We start from the raw sequence: 18,378 nt of genomic DNA, 5'->3' as shown, positions 1-18,378 counted from the left end.
TGGCTCTCATACCCTATTCCCTATATAGTGCCCTTTGGCTCTCGTACCCTATTCCCTACATAGTGCCCTTTGGCTCTTGAACCCTATTCCCTACATAGTGCCCTTTGGCTCTCGTACCCTATTCCCTACATAGTGCCCTTTGGCTCTCATACCCTATTTCCTACATAGTGCCCTTTGGCTCTCATACCCTATTCCCTACATAGTGCCCTTTGGCTCTCGTACCCTATTTCCTATATAGTGCCCTTTGGCTCTCATACCCTATTTCCTAGATAGTGCCCTTTGGCTCTCGTACCCTATTTCCTATATAGTGCCCTTTGGCTCTCGTACCCTATTTCCTATATAGTGCCCTTTGGCTCTCGTACCCTATTTCCTAGATAGTGCCCTTTGGCTCTCATACCCTATTCCCTACATAGTGTCTTTAGTAAGAAGTATTGCATAGGATGTCATTTCAGACTTCCCTGTTCCCTCTCATCCTGAAGTGAACTTCCTGGATGGACATTCCACATCCCAGCGTCTTCCTGCTCTCTGTCTGAAGTACCTAGAGACCAGTGCTTTCTTCTGTCTCCTCTTCAAGTGCACCCTATTCCCTATACGGTGCACTACTTTTGACTAGGGCCAATAGAGCACTATGTGGGGAAATAGGGTGCCATTTAGGACACAGAAAGGTGTGTGTGTAATTGACAGGAACAGGATGCTACCCCCCCCCCTCCAGAGGGGTGGAACAGGTGGGTTGAGGAGAGGAATAGGTGGGTTGAGGAGAGGAATAGGTGGGTTGAGGAGAGGAGAGGAACAGGTGGGTTGAGGAGAGGAATAGGTGGGTTGAGGAGAGGAGAGGAACAGGTGGGTTGAGGAGAGGAACAGGTGGGTTGAGGAGAGGAGAGGAGAGGTGGGTTGAGGAGAGGAGAGGAATAGGTGGGTTGAGGAGAGGAATAGGTGGGTTGAGGAGAGGAGAGGAACAGGTGGGTTGAGGAGAGGAATAGGTGGGTTGAGGAGAGGAGAGGAACAGGTGGGTTGAGGAGAGGAATAGGTGGGTTGAGGAGAGGAGAGGAGAGGTGGGTTGAGGAGAGGAGAGGAATAGGTGGGTTGAGGAGAGGAGAGGAACAGGTGGGTTGAGGAGAGGAATAGGTGGGTTGAGGAGAGGAGAGGAATAGGTGGGTTGAGGAGAGGAGAGGAACAGGTGGGTTGAGGAGAGGAATAGGTGGGTTGAGGAGAGGAATAGGTGGGTTGAGGAGAGGAGAGGAGAGGAACAGGTGGGTTGAGGAGAGGAATAGGTGGGTTGAGGAGAGGAATAGGTGGGTTGAGGAGAGGAGAAGAACAGGTGGGTTGAGGAGAGGAATAGGTGGGTTGAGGAGAGGAATAGGTGGGTTGAGGAGAGGAGAGGAACAGGTGGGTTGAGGAGAGGAACAGGTGGGTTGAGGAGAGGAATAGGTGGGTTGAGGAGAGGAGAGGAACAGGTGGGTTGAGGAGAGGAACAGGTGGGTTGAGGAGAGGAGAGGAATAGGTGGGTTGAGGAGAGGAGAGGAATAGGTGGGTTGAGGAGAGGAGAGGAACAGGTGGGTTGAGGAGAGGAACAGGTGGGTTGAGGAGAGGAGAGGAACAGGTGGGTTGAGGAGAGGAGAGGAACAGGTGGGTTGAGGAGAGGAACAGGTGGGTTGAGGAGAGGAGAGGAACAGGTGGGTTGAGGAGAGGAGAGGAACAGATGGGTTGAGGAGAGGAACAGGTGGGTTGAGGAGAGGAGAGGAACAGGTGGGTTGAGGAGAGGAACAGATGGGTTGAGGAGAGGGACAGGTGGGTTGAGGAGAGGAGAGGAACAGGTGGGTTGAGGAGAGGAACAGGTGGGTTGAGGAGAGGAGAGGAACAGGTGGGTTGAGGAGAGGACAGGAACAGGTGGGTTGAGGAGAGGAGAGGAACAGGTGGGTTGAGGAGAGGAGAGGAACAGGTGGGTTGAGGAGAGGAACAGGTGGGTTGAGGAGAGGAACAGGTGGGTTGAGGAGAGGAGAGGAACAGGTGGGTTGAGGAGAGGAGAGGAACAGGTGGGTTGGTGGAGATGAACAGATGGGTTGAGGAGAGGAGCGAGTGCCACATACAGCCCCTATTCTCCTATCCAGTCAGCTGCTGTGGATCAATATATTATCCTATAGATAGGACTGTGGATCAATATATTATCCACTAGTTAGGACTGTGGATCAATACATTATCCTCTAGTTAGGACTGTGGATCAATATATTATCCACTAGTTAGGACTGTGGATCAATATATTATCCTATAGTTAGGACTGTGGATCAATATATTATCCACTAGTTAGGACTGTGGATCAATATATTATCCACTAGTTAGGACTGTGGATCAATACATTATCCACTAGTTAGGACTGTGGATCAATATATTATCCATAGATAGGACTGTGGATCAATATATTATCCACTAGTTAGGACTGTGGATCAATATATTATCCAATAGATAGGGCTGTGGATCAATATATTATCCTATAGATAGGACTGTGGATCAATATATTATCCTATAGTTAGGACTGTGGATCAATATATTATCCACTAGTTAGGACTGTGGATCAATATATTATCCACTAGTTAGGACTGTGGATCAATATAATATCCATAGATAGGACTGTGGATCAATATATTATCCACTAGTTAGGACTATGGATCAATACATTATCCACTAGTTAGGACTGTGGATCAAAATATTATCCATAGATAGGACTGTGGATCAATATATTATCCACTAGTTAGGACTGTGGATCAATATATTATCCACTAGTTAGGACTGTGGATCAATATATTATCCTCTAGATAGGACTGTGGATCAATATATTATCCTATAGTTAGGACTGTGGATCAATATATTATCCACTAGTTAGGACTGTGGATCAATATATTATCCACTAGTTAGGACTGTGGATCAATATATTATCCACTAGTTAGGACTGTGGATCAATATATTATCCTATGGATAGGACTGTGGATCAATATATTATCCTCTAGTTAGGACTGTGGATCAATATATTATCCTATAGATAGGACTGTGGCTCAATACATTATCCTATAGATAGGGCTGTGGATCAATACATTATCCTCTAGTTAGGACTGTGGATCAATACATTATCCTATAGATAGGGCTGTGGATCAGTACATTATCCTCTAGTTAGGACTGTGGATCAATATATTATCCACTAGTTAGGACTGTGGATCAATATATTATCCACTAGTTAGGACTGTGGATCAATATATTATCCTATAGATAGGACTGTGGATCAATATATTATCCTCTAGTTAGGACTGTGGATCAATATATTTTCCTATAGATAGGACTGTGGATCAATATATTATTCCTATAGATAGGGCTGTGGATCAATACATTATCCTATAGATAGGACTGTGGATCAATATATTATCCTATAGATAGGACTGTGGATCAATACATTATCCTATAGATAGGACTGTGGATCAATATATTATCCTATAGATAGGACTGTGGATCAATACATTATCCTATAGTTAGGACTGTGGATCAATACATTATCCTATAGATAGGACTGTGGATCAATATATTATCCTGTAGATAGGACTGTGGATCAATACATTATCCTATAGATAGGACTGTGGATCAATTTATTATCCTATAGATAGGACTGTGGATCAATATATTATCCTATAGATAGGGCTGTGGATCAATACATTATCCTATAGATAGGGCTGTGGATCAATATATTATCCACTAGTTAGGACTGTGGATCAATATATTATCCACTAGTTAGGACTGTGGATCAATACATTATCCTATAGTTAGGACTGTGGATCAATATATTATCCACTAGTTAGGACTGTGGATCAATACATTATCCTATAGATAGGACTATGGATTAATATATTATCCTATAGATAGGACTGTGGATCAATATATTATCCTATAGATAGGACTGTGGATCAATACCTTATCCTTTAGATAGGGCTGTGGATCAATACATTATCCTATAGTTAGGACTGTGGATCAATACATTATCCTATAGTTAGGACTGTGGATCAATACATTATCCTATAGTTAGGACTGTGGATTAATACATTATCCTTTAGATAGGACTGTGGATTAATACATTATCCTATATTTAGGGCTGTGGATCAATACATTATCCTATAGTTAGGACTGTGGATCAATATATTATCCTCTAGTTAGGACTGTGGATCAATACATTATCCTATAGTTAGGACTGTGGATCAATATATTATCCTATAGCTAGGGCTGTGGATTAATACATTATCCTATAGTTAGGACTGTGGATTAATACATTATCCTATAGTTAGGGCTGTGGATTAATACATTATCCTATAGTTAGGACTGTGGATCAATACATTATCCTATAGTTAGGACTGTGGATCAATACAATATCCTCTAGTTAGGACTGTGGATCAATACATTATCCTATAGTTAGGACTGTGGATCAATACATTATCCTATAGTTAGGACTATGGATTCATATATTATCCTATAGATAGGACTGTGGATTAATACATTATCCTTTAGATAGGACTGTGGATTAATACATTATCCTATAGTTAGGGTTGTGGATCAATACATTATCCTATAGATAGGACTGTGGATTAATACATTATCCTATAGATAGGACTGTGGATCAATACATTATCCTTTAGATAGGGCTGTGGATCAATACATTATCCTATAGTTAGGACTGTGGATCAATATATTATCCTATAGCTAGGGCTGTGGATTAATACATTATCCTATAGTTAGGGCTGTGGATCAATACATTATCCTATAGTCAGGACCAGGAATTGTTCCTGGTGAGGTCACAAGATTAGTTTCCAACAGTTGCTTGTTGTTAATAATGTAGAGATTAGGTTATTATCCAAAATCAGTTTTCTACTTCTCTTCTACTTCTCTCGTTTCTCTCTACTTAGCTGGTCATGTATTCACGTATTTCATGTTATTGAATCAGATAGATTGCTACATAAGAAGCATAAATATCTCTGTTCTGTAACTTCAGCTGTTTGATTGTGAAGTAGATAATCTGTTTTACTGTGGCTGTTCTGTAACTTCAGCTTGTGAATAATGTAGTAAGTAAGTAGAGGGATCCTGGAACTGCTCTGGGAAGGAAGCTCCCGTGTTTACAGGATCCTAAAATAGCCCTGGTCACTCAGCAGGGGGTCAAGGGGTTAGAGCCAGGATGGGGGGGGCCACTGAAGGTTCCCACACGTGTCGATGGCTGATGTCATTACAGTAGAGGGAGGAAGAGTGATAGAGAGAGAGAGAGAGGGGGGGCGGGGCTGACTGAAGGACAGACAGTAGAGGAAGAGGAAGAGACTGTTGACAGGATAGAATGGAGAGAGATCTTTTAATCACCTGTTATCCTGTCACTCTGAACCAACAACACATTCTGCACATTGTAGACATTCTACTGGACAATGAAATATCATACAACTGTTGCATAAAAAATAATAATATATATATATATATATATATATATATATTACATTTACAAGTTTGGTAATTTAGCAGACACGCCCTGACCTGAGAGAGACGTTTTGTTTCTCTATTTTTGGTTAGGTCAGGGTGTGATTTGGGTGGGCATTCTAGATGTTGTAGTTCTTTGTTCTATTCTATGTTTTCTATTTCTACGTTGTCTTTTTTTTTATTGGTCTAGTGTGGTTTCCAATCGGAGGCAGCTGTCTGTCGTTGTCTCTGATTGGGAACCATACTTAGGGCAGCTCTTTTCCCTCCTTCAGTTGTGGGATCTTGTTTTTGTACGGCTCAGTATAGCCTGCAGAACGTGACGTTCGTTTTGACGTTGTTTTTGTTAAGTGTTCTGAGTTAAATGAAGTAAATATCATGAGCCCTTACCACGCTGCACCTCGGTCTACTCGTTTCGACGACGAGCGTCACATTAGCAGACACACTTATCCAGTGATTTACAGCCAGTGCACTCAACTAAGGCAGGTAAGACAACTACGTATCGCAGTTAGTGCAGCTTTTCGTCACGATTAGGCAGCACACTTCATTAGCATAGTCAGTCTATAAAAAGACAAACCAATAAAAAAAAAATGAGTTACTGAGATAAACACATGTTGTTTTTAATGAAAGGGTCTGTAGAGCAGTGTTGATGTTAGGGTGGAGTGAGATGAAGGGCAGCCAAGACTAACAGATCTGAATCATAGGAAAACAGAGGGAGACTGACCTAGTGGACTCAGGACCCTGTACCTCACCCCGCGCCTCTCTCTCTCTATATATATATATATATACCTCACCCCTCCCCTCTCTCTCTCTCTATATATACCTCACCCCGCCCCTCTCTCTCTCTATATATATATATATACACCTCACCCCGCGCCTCTCTCTCTCTCTCTCTATATATATATACCTCACCCCTCCCCTCTCTCTCTCTCTATATATATATATATACCTCACCCCGCCCCTCTCACACTCTCTCTCTATATATATATATACACCTCACCCCGCCCCTCTCTCTCTATATATATATATATATACCTCTCCCCACCCCTCTCTCTCTCTCTCATATATATATACCTCACCCCGCCCTCTCTCTCTCTCTCTCTCTCTCTATATATATATATACCTCACCCCGCCCCTCTCTCTCTCTCTATATATATATATACCTCACCCCGCCCCTCTCTCTCTCTCTATATATATATATATACCTCACTCCGCCCCCCTCTCTCTCTCTATATATATATATATATACCTCACCCCTCCCCTCTCTCTCTCTATATATATATATATACACCTCACCCCGCCCCTCTCTCTCTCTCTCTATATATATATATATACCTCACCCCGCCCTCTCTCTCTCTCTATATATATATATACCTCACCCCGCCCCTCTCTCTCTCTCTATATATATATATACCTCACCCCGCCCTCTCTCTCTCTCTATATATATATATATACCTCACCCCGCCCATCTCTCTCTCTATATATATATATACCTCACCCCGCCCCTCTCTCTCTATATATATATATATATACCTCACCCCGCCCCTCTCTCTCTCTCTTATATATATATACACCTCACCCCGCCCCTCTCTCTCTCTATATATATATATATATATATACCTCACCCCGCCCCTCTCTCTCTCTCTATATATATATATATACCTCACCCCGCCCCTCTCTCTCTCTATATATATATATACCTCACCCCGCCCCTCTCTCTCTCTATATATATATATACCTCACCCCGCCCCTCTCTCTCTCTCTATATATATATATACCTCACCCCGCCCCTCTCTCTCTCTCTATATATATATATACCTCACCCCGCCCCTCTCTCTCTCTATATATATATATACTTCACCCCGCCCCTCTCTCTCTCTATATATATATATACCTCACCCCGCCCCTCTCTCTCTCTATATATATATACACCTCACCCCGCCCCTCTCTCTCTCTATATATATATATATACACCTCACCCCGCCCCTCTCTCTCTCTATATATATATATATATACCTCACCCCGCCCCTCTCTCTCTATATATATATATATACCTCACCCCGCCCCTCTCTCTCTATATATATATATATATACTTCACCCCGCCCCTCTCTCTCTATATATATATATACCTCACCCCGCCCCTCTCTCTCTCTATATATATATATATATATACCTCACTCCGCCCCCTCTCTCTCTATATATATATACACCTCACCCCGCCCCTCTCTCTCTATATATATATATATATACTTCACCCCGCCCCTCTCTCTCTCTATATATATATACCTCACCCCGCCCCTCTCTCTCTATATATATATACATATTACCTCACCCCGCCTCTCTCTCTCTCTCTATATATATATATACCTCACCCCACCCCTCTCTCCCTCTCTCTATATATATATATACCTCACCCCGCCCCTCTCTCTCTCTATATATATCCTCACCCCGCCCTCTCTCTCTATATATATATATATATACCTCACCCCGCCCTCTCTCTCTCTATATATATATATATATACCTCACCCCGCCCCTCTCTATATATATATATATATACCTCACCCCACCCCTCTCTCCCTCTCTCTCTCTCTATATATACTTCACCCCGCCCCTCTCTCTCTCTATATATATATACCTCACCCCGCCCTCTCTCTCTATATATATATATATATATATACCTCACCCCGCCTCTCTCTCTCTCTATATATATATATATACCTCACCCCACCCCTCTCTCTCTCTCTATATATATATATACCTCACCCCGCCCCTCTCTCTCTATATATATACCTCACCCCGCCCCTCTCTCTCTATATATATATATATATACCTCACCCCGCCCCTCTCTCTCTATATATATACCTCACCCCCGCCTCTCTCTCTATATATATATATATACACCTCACCCCGCCCCTCTCTCTCTCTATATATATATATATATACCTCACCCCCGCCCTCTCTCTCTATATATATATATATACCTCACCCCGCCCTCTCTCTCTATATATATATATATATATACCTCACCCCGCCCCTCTCTCTCTCTATATATATATATATATATATACCTCACCCCGCCCTCTCTCTCTCTATATATATATATACATACCTCACCCCGCCTCTCTCTCTCTATATATATACCTCACCCCGCCCCTCTCTCTCTATATATATATACATCACCCCGCCCCTCTCTCTCTCTCTCTATATATATATACCTCACCCCGCCCCTCTCTCTATATATATATATACCTCACCCCGCCCCTCTCTCTCTCTATATATATATATATATACCTCACCCCGCCCATCTCTCTCTCTCTCTATATATATATACCTCACCCCGCCCCTCTCTCTCTCTATATATATATATATACCTCACCCCGCCCCCTCTCTCTCTCTATATATATATATATATACCTCACCCCGCCCATCTCTCTCTCTCTCTATATATATATATACCTCACCCCGCCCTCTCTCTCTATATATATATATACATACCTCACCCCGCCCTCTCTCTCTATATATATACCTCACCCCGCCCCTCTCTCTCTATATATATACATCACCCCGCCCTCTCTCCCTCTCTCTCTATATATATTTATACCTCAACCCGCCCCTCTCTATATATATATATACCTCACCCCGCCCTCTCTCTCTCTATATATATATATATATATACCTCACCCCGCCCATCTCTCTCTCTCTCTATATATATATACCTCACCCCGCCCCTCTCTCTCTATATATATATATATATCTCACCCCCTCTCTCTCTCTCTATATATATATATATATATATATACCTCACCCCCGCCCTCTCTCTCTCTATATATATATATATATACCTCACCCCGCCCCTCTCTCTCTCTCTCTATATATATATATATATATATATATATATATACCTCACCCCGCCCCTCTCTCTCTCTATATATATATATATATATATATATACACCTCACCCCGCCCCTCTCTCTATATATATATATATATATATATATATATATATATATATATATATATATACCTCACCCCGCCCTCTCTCTCTATATATATATATATATATATAATACCTCACCCCTCCCCCTCTCTCTCTATATATATATATATACACCTCACCACGCCCCTCTCTCTCTCTATATATATATATATATATACACCTCACCCCGCCCTCTCTCTCTCTCTATATATATATATACCTCACCCCGCCCCTCTCTCTCTCTCTATATATATATATATACACCTCACCCCGCCCCTCTCTCTCTATATATATATATATACCTCACCCCGCCCCTCTCTCTCTCTATATATATATATATATATACACCTCACCCCGCCCCTCTCTCTCTATATATATATATATACCTCACCCCGCCCCTCTCTCTCTCTATATATATATATATATACCTCACCCTCTCTCTCTCTATATATATATATATATATATACACCTCACCCCGCCTCTCTCTCTATATATATATATATATATACCTCACCCCGCCCCTCTCTCTCTATATATATATATATATACCTCACCCCTCCCCTCTCTCTCTCTCTCTATATATATATATATATACCTCACCCCGCCCCTCTCTCTCTATATATATATATATACCTCACCCCGCCCCTCTCTCTCTCTCTCTCTATGTATATATATACACCTCACCCCGCCCCTCTCTCTCTATATATATATATATACCTCACCCCGCCCCTCTCTCTCTCTCTATATATATATATATATACCTCACCCCGCCCCTCTCTCTCTCTATATATATATATACCTCACCCCGCCCCTCTCTCTCTCTCTATATATATATATATACCTCACCCCGCCCCTCTCTCTCTATATATATATATATATACCTCACCCCGCCCCTCTCTCTCTATATATATATATACCTCACCCAGCCCCTCTCTCTCTCTATATATATATATATACCTCACCCCGCCCCTCTCTCTCTCTCTCTATATATATATACCTCACCCCGCCCCTCTCTCTATATATATATATATACCTCACCCCGCCCTCTCTCTCTATATATATATATATATATATATATATACCTCACCCCGCCCTCTCTCTCTCTCTCTATATATATATATATACCTCACCCCGCCCCTTCTCTCTCTATATATATATATATATATATATATATATATATATATATATATATATATATATATACCTCACCCCGCCCCTCTCTCTCTCTATATATATATATATATATACATACCTCACCCCCGCCCTCTCTCTCTATATATATATATATACCTCACCCCGCCCCTCTCTCTCTATATATATACCTCACCCCGCCCCTCTCTCTCTATATATATATACCTCACCCCGCCCCTCTCTCCTCTCTCTCTCTATATATTTATACCTCAACCCGCCCCTCTCTATATATATATATACCTCACCCCGCCCCTCTCTCTCTATATATATATATATACCTCACCCCGCCCCTCTCTCTATATATATATATATATACCTCACCCCGCCCCTCTCTCTCTCTCTCTATATATATATACTCACCCCTCTCTCTCTCTCTATATATATATATATATATATATACCTCACCCCGCCCCTCTCTCTCTCTATATATATATATATACCTCACCCCGCCCCTCTCTCTCTATATATATATATATATACCTCACCCCGCCGCTCTCTCTCTATATATATATATACCTCACCCCGCCCCTCTCTCTCTATATATATATACCTCACCCCGCCCCACTCTCTCTCTCTATATATATATATACCTCACCCCTCCCCTCTCTCTCTCTCTCTCATATATATATATCCCCCCTCTCTCTATATATATATTTATCCCCCCTCTCTCTATATATATACATACACCTCACCCCACCCCTCTCTATATATATATCTCTATCCCCTCTCTCTCTCTCTCTATATATATATATATATTTATATATATATGTGTGTGTATATGTATGCAAGCTAGTTTCTCGTATTGTCACCGTTCCTCTCTCGCTATCTCCGCCTGCTTCCATGGCAGGGTCTTGTCCCCTGCCATTACCTCCTTCCGGGCCCAGGATCCCTGCTCCTCCTGACCACGCTGCTTGGTCCTTTGGTGGTGGGAGATTCTGTCACGTCTGTCTGAAGGAGCGGACCAAAGTGCAGCGTGTGTATCGTTTCACATATTTTATTATAACTGTGAAACTATGCAAGATACACAAATAAACTAAAGAACAAAAACAACAAACCGTGACGAAGAGGTGCAACATACACTAACTCAAAATACAATCTCCCACAAAACCCAGGTGGGGAAAAACAACTACTTAAGAATGATCTCCAATTAGAGACAACGATGACCAGCTGCCTCTAATTGGAGATCACCCTCCCCAAAAAAAAACATAGAAATACAAAAACTAGAACATAACAACATAAAAAATCGAAACTAGAAAAACCCTGTCACTCCCTGACCTACTCTACCATAGAAAATAACAGCTTTCTATGGTCAGGACGTGACACACTGTCAACAACGAACATTTAGGCCTAATTAGCCATTCAAAGGAGAAGAATATTACTATGACAACGTTGCAGACTATCTCTATTATTTGAGTCCCCCTCATACAGACTCCATGAGCACCGTAACACCTGTCATTCTTTATTTTAGTTTGTTTGTTTGTTATTGTGATATCTGAGATAAATGCTGTAAGACTGCTAGGTTGTACTGCTATGTTTTCATTGGATGTACTCAAGCTAGGCTACACGTGCGGTAGGTTTCAGTAGGCTTCTGGGAAATTGTGCCTGTTGTGTTTGTTGTTTAAAACGGACAATATATTTTCATTATTTTAAAGCAGAACAGTTTTTTTCATTTCTACTGCCTTTGGGGTAGGGGGCCTAACCTGTCTTAGGTATTGGGGTGTACTGCTGGTGGATGCTCTATGCTATTAACCACATAATATCTGATGGGCTGTATAATACGTTGTTTTTACTTTTCACCCTATACTATTAGGAAAGGTGCCACTACTACTAAGGCCTGTGAATGAGGTTAAATGTGTTGAGCAACAGGGACACAGCTCTGTCTGTTGCTCAATCTCCCAAGGCTGATCTGAGATAAACCCTACAGGGCTGATCTGAGATAAACCCTACAGGGCTGATCTGAGATAAACCCTACAGGGCTGATCTGAGATAAACCCTACAGGGCTGATCTGAGATAAACCCTACATGCTTGTTCTAGGTCCCAAGAAACAAAGAGATCTTCTGTTGAATCTGACAATTAATCTGGATGGTTGTACAGTCGTCTCAAATTAAACTGTGAAAGACTTCGGCGTTACTCTGGATCCTGATCTCTCTTTTGAAGAACATATCAAGACTGTTTCAAGGACAGCTTTTTTACATCTAAGTCACGTTGCAAAAATCTGAAACTTTCTGTCCAAAAATGATGCAGAAAAATTTATCCATGCTTTTGGCACTTCTAGATTAGACTACTGCAATGCTCTACTTTCAGGCTACCTGGATAAAGCACTAAATAAACTTCAGTTAGTGCTAAACACGGCTGCTAGAATCTTGACTAGAACCCCAAAAATGTATCATATTACTCCCGTGCTAGCCTCTGCACTGGCTTCCTGTTAAGGCTAGGGCTGATTTCAAGGTTTTACTGCTAACCTACAAAGCATTACATGGGCTTGCTCCTACCTATCTTTCCGATTTGGTCCTGCCGTACATTCCTACACGTACGTTACGGTCACAAGACGCAGGCCTCCTAATTGTCCCTAGAATTTCTAAGCAAACAGCTGGAGGCAGGGCCTTCTCCTATAGAGCTCCATTTTTATGGAATGGTCTGCCTATCCATGTGGGAGACGCAGACTCGGTCTCAACCTTTAAGTCTTTATTGAAGACTCATCTCTTCAGTAGGTCCTATGATTGAGTGGAGTCTGGCCCAGGAGTGTGAAGGTGAACGGAAAGGCTGGAGCAACGAACCGCCCTTGCTGTCTCTGCCTGGCCGGTTCCCCTCTCTCCACTGGGATTCTCTGCCTCTAACCCTATTACAGGGGCTGAGTCACTGGCTTACTGGTGCTCTTCCATGCCGTCCCTAGGAGGGGTGCGTCACTTGAGTGGGTTGAGTCACTGACGTGGTCTTCCTGTCTGGGTTGGCGCCCCCCTCGGGTTGTGCCGTGGCGGAGATCTTTGTGGGCTATACTCGGCCTTGTCTCAGGATGGTAAGTTGGTGGTTGAAGATATCCCTCTAGTGGTGTGGGGGCTGTGCTTTGGCAAAGTGGGTGGGGTTATATCCTGCCTGGTTGGCTCTGTCCGGGGTTATCATCGGATGGGGCCACAGTGTCTCCTGACCCCTCCTGTCTCAGCCTCCGGTATTTAAGCTGCAATAGTTTAGGGTCAGTCTGTTATATCTGGAGTATTTCTCCTGTCTTATCCGGTGTCCTGTGTGAATTTAATTAAGTATGCTCCCTCTAACTCTCTCTGTTTTCTCTCTCTTCTCTCGGAGGACCTGAGCCCTAGGACCATGCCTCAGGACTATCTGGCCTAATGACTCCCTGCTGTCCCCAGTCCAACTGGCCGTGCTGCTGCTCCAGTTTCAACTGTTCTGCCTGCGGCTATGGAAGCCTGACCTGTTCACCGGACGTGCTACCTGTCCCAGACCTGCTGTTTTCAACTCTCCAGAGACAGCAGGAGCGTTAGAGATACTCTGAATGATCGGCTATGAAAAGCCAAATGATATTTTCTCCTGAGGTGCTGACCTGTTGCACCCTCTACAACTACTGTGATTATTATTATTTGACCCTGCGGGTCATCTATGAACGCTTGAACATCTTGGTCATGTACTGTTATAATCTCCACCCGGCACATGCAGAGGACTGGCCACCCCTCATAGCCTTAGTAAGTGTCCTAGGTACGGTCCTATGGCATGGTCCTATGGCATGGTCCTATGGCATGGTCCTATGGCATGGCCCTAGGCATGGTCCTGTGGCATGGTCCTGTGGCATGGTCCTGTGGCATGGTCCTGTGGCTTGGTCCTGTGGCATGGTCCTGTGGCTTGGTCCTGTGGCATGGCCCTGTGGCATGGTCCTGTGGCTTGGTCCTATGGCATGTGGCATGGTCCTGTGGCATGGTCCTATGGCATGGTCCTGTGGTCCTGTGGTCCTATGGCTTGGTCCTATGGCACGGTCCTGTGGCATGGTCCTATGGCATGGCCCTGTGGCATGGCCCTGTGGCATGGCCCTGTGGCATGGTCCTGTGGTCCTGCGGTATGGCCCTGTGGCATGGTCCTGTGGTCCTGTGGTCCTATGGCATGGTCCTATGGCAAGGTCCTATGGCATGGTCCTATGGCATGGTCCTGTGGCATGGTCCTGTGGCATGGTCCTATGGCATGGTCCTGTGGCATGGTCCTGTGGCATGGTCCTATGGTCCTGTGGCATGGTCCTATGTTCCTGTGGTCCTGTGGTCCTATGGCATGGTCCTGTGGCATGGTCCTGTGGCATGGTCCTGTGGCATGGTCCTGTGGCATGGTCCTGTGGCATGGTCCTATGGTCCTGTGGTCCTGTGGTCCTGTGGTCCTGTGGTCCTATGGCATGGTCCTGTGGCATGGTCCTGTGGCATGGCCCTGTGGCATGGCCCTGTGGCATGGTCCTATGGTCCTATGGTCCTGTGGTCCTATGGCATGGTCCTGTGGCATGGTCCTGTGGCATGGCCCTGTGGCATGGTCCTGTGGCATGGTCCTGTGGTCCTTACTAAGACATGACGCATCATCATCATCATCGTATTTTGATATGATATATCGTGATGATGTGGCGATTGACAGTTTGCTTCTTTAAATTCCTATGTCTTGAAAACTTGATTGCTGACGTGAAAAACATTTTGGGACTGTATCAACAATGGACTAATGAAACAAATACCAAAAGATAGTTTTTGAGTGGATTATTGTTTTAACGGACAGGAGTATGAAATGTGGTAGATGTGTCTGTGAAGGTTGTTTGCATAGCTACGGTTCCTTTCACAGCAGTTAACCCCCCGCCCTGCTATTTTCACAGACGAGACAAAGAGGGAACCCTATTACAGAGGCACTGGTCAAAAGTAGTGCACTACCCTATGGGTCCTGGTCAGAAGTAGTGTGCTATATAGGCAAAAGAGTGCTATTTGGGACAGGGAAGAGCTGGAGGAGAAAGAGGCCTATATATATATATATATATATATATATATATATATATATATATATAAGCCTCTATGGACAATGGAAGACTAAAGGTTGTGTATTGAATAGAACCCTATTCCCTATGTAGTGCACTACTTTATACCAGGACCTCTGGTTAAAACTAGCCCTGGTTAAAAGTAGTGCACTACATAGGGAATAGGGTTCTGGTCTAAAGTAGTGCACTACATAGGGAATAGGGTTCTGGTCTAAAGTAGTGCACTACATAGGGAATAGGGTTCTGGTCTAAAGTAGTGCACTACATAGGGAATGGGATGTCATTTGGGTCGCTAAGTCAGACAATAGTTTTTGTCTAACACCAAATTATAGATTTAGACCAAGTGATATAGTTTTTTTTTGTTGATGTTTTCTTTTAAGTTAGGTTAGCTCTCCTCTCCGTAGGATCGGGGTGTGAGTCTATACAGACTTCTGGTTTTAGAAGAAGGACACGGGGTCCTGGTGAAAAGTAGTGCACTATACAGGGAATAGGGTTTCTGTTCAAAAGTTTAAAAAAAGAAATGCATTAATAAATGTTGTTTTATTGTCACATACACGGGAGAGTAGTGCACTATACAGGGAATAGGGTGCCATTTTGGATATGTCCCAGACGATTCAGCAGCACATAATGACCAGCCTGTAGAGAACAGCTGTATTCAACCTGTCTAGTATTAATATAGAAACCAGCTGTTATTCAACCTGTCGAGTATTAATATAGAAACAAAAAAGAAGGAGAGAGAGAGAGTGAGAGAGAGAGAGAGAGAGAGAGAGAGAGAGAGAGAGAGAGAGACACACACACACACACACACACACACACACACACACACAGAGAGAGAGAGAGAGAGAGAGAGAGGCTATGTGCCCACTGCCCACAAAATGAGGTGGAAACTGAGCTGCACTTCCTAACCTCCTGCCAAATGTATGACCATATTAGAGACACATATTTCCCTCAGATTACACAGATCCACAAAGAATTTGAAAACAAACCCGATTTTGATAAACTCCCATATCTACTGGGTGAAATACCACAGTTTTCCATCACAGCAGCAAGATGTGTGACCTGTTGCCACAAGAAAAGGGCAACCAGTGAAGAATAAACACCATTGTAAAATATAACCCATATTTATGTTTATTTATTTTCCCTTTTGTACTTTAACCATTTGTACATCGTTACAACACTGTATAGAGACATAATATGACATTTGTAATGTCTTTATTCCCTTGGAACTTCTGTGAATGTAATGTTTACTGTTCATTTTTATTGTTTATTTCACTTTTGTTTATTATCTACTTCACTTGCTTTGGCAATGTTAACATATGTTTCCCATGTCAATAAAGCCCCTTAAATCAAAATTGAATTAAGAGAGAGCGAGAGAGAGAGAGGCAGAACATGGACCAAGCACCCGATTGAGACTCTATATAGACTGCTACATACACTGACTATTCCAAACATTAGGAATACCTTCCAAAATATTTAGTTGCATCCCTCTCCGGCCACCCCCGCCTTTAGCCCTCAGAACAGCCTCAATTCGTCAGGGCATGGACTCTACAAGGTGTCGAAAGCATTCCACAGGGATGGACCATTCTTGATACACATGGGAAACTGTTGAGTGTGGTTTTAGTTGTTGACAAAATCTTGCCCGTTCACCCTCTGAATGGCACACACACACACACACACACACACACACACACACACACACACACACACACACACACACACACACACACACACACACACACACACACACACACACACACACACTCCAACAATCCATGTCTCATTTGTCTCAAGGCTTAAAAATCATTCTTTAACCCGTCTCCTCCCCTTTCATCTACACTGATTGAAGTGGATTTAACAAGTGACATCAATAAGGGATCATAGCTTTTCACCTGGATAAACCTGGTCAGTCTGTGTCAAGGAAAGAGCAAAATTAGGATGGTTTCTGCTAATTATCAAAATCTAGAAAAGAGCATTTCAATTCTACAACCACAGCAAAGCCCTCACCTACAGAGAGACGGACCTAGAAAACAGTCCCCAAACCAGCTGGTCCTGGGGCTCTGTTCACAGACCCCACAGAGCCCTCACCTACAGAGAGACGGACCTAGAAAACAGTCCCCTAAACCAGCTGGTCCTGGGGCTCTGTTCACAGACCCCACAGAGCCCTCACCTACAGAGAGACGGACCTAGAAAATAGTCCCCAAAACCAGCTGGTCCTGGGGCTCTGTTCACAGACCCCACAGAGCCCTCACCTACAGAGAGACGGACCTAGAGAAGAGTCCCCAAAACCAGCTGGTCCTGGGGCTCTGTTCACAGGCCCCACAGAGCCCTCACCTACAGAGAGACAGACCTAGAAAACAGTCCCCTAAACCAGCTGGTCCTGGGGCTCTGTTCACAGACCCCACAGAGCCCTCACCTACAGAGAGACGGACCTAGAAAATAGTCCCCAAAACCAGCTGGTCCTGGGGCTCTGTTCACAGACCCCACAGAGCCCTCACCTACAGAGAGACGGACCTAGAAAACAGTCCCCTAAACCAGCTGGTCCTGGGGCTCTGTTCACAGACCCCACAGAGCCCTCACCTACAGAGAGACGGACCTAGAAAATAGTCCCCAAAACCAGCTGGTCCTGGGGCTCTGTTCACAGACCCCACAGAGCCCTCACCTACAGAGAGACGGACCTAGAAAACAGTCCCCTAAACCAGCTGGCCCTGGGGCTCTGTTCACAGA

The sequence above is a fragment of the Salmo salar genome, chromosome ssa05 (assembly GCF_905237065.1).
Source record: "Salmo salar chromosome ssa05, Ssal_v3.1, whole genome shotgun sequence".
Taxonomy (NCBI): domain Eukaryota; kingdom Metazoa; phylum Chordata; class Actinopteri; order Salmoniformes; family Salmonidae; genus Salmo; species Salmo salar.
The sequence above is the reverse complement of the archived record's forward strand: the minus strand, read 5'-3'. Positions refer to the sequence as shown.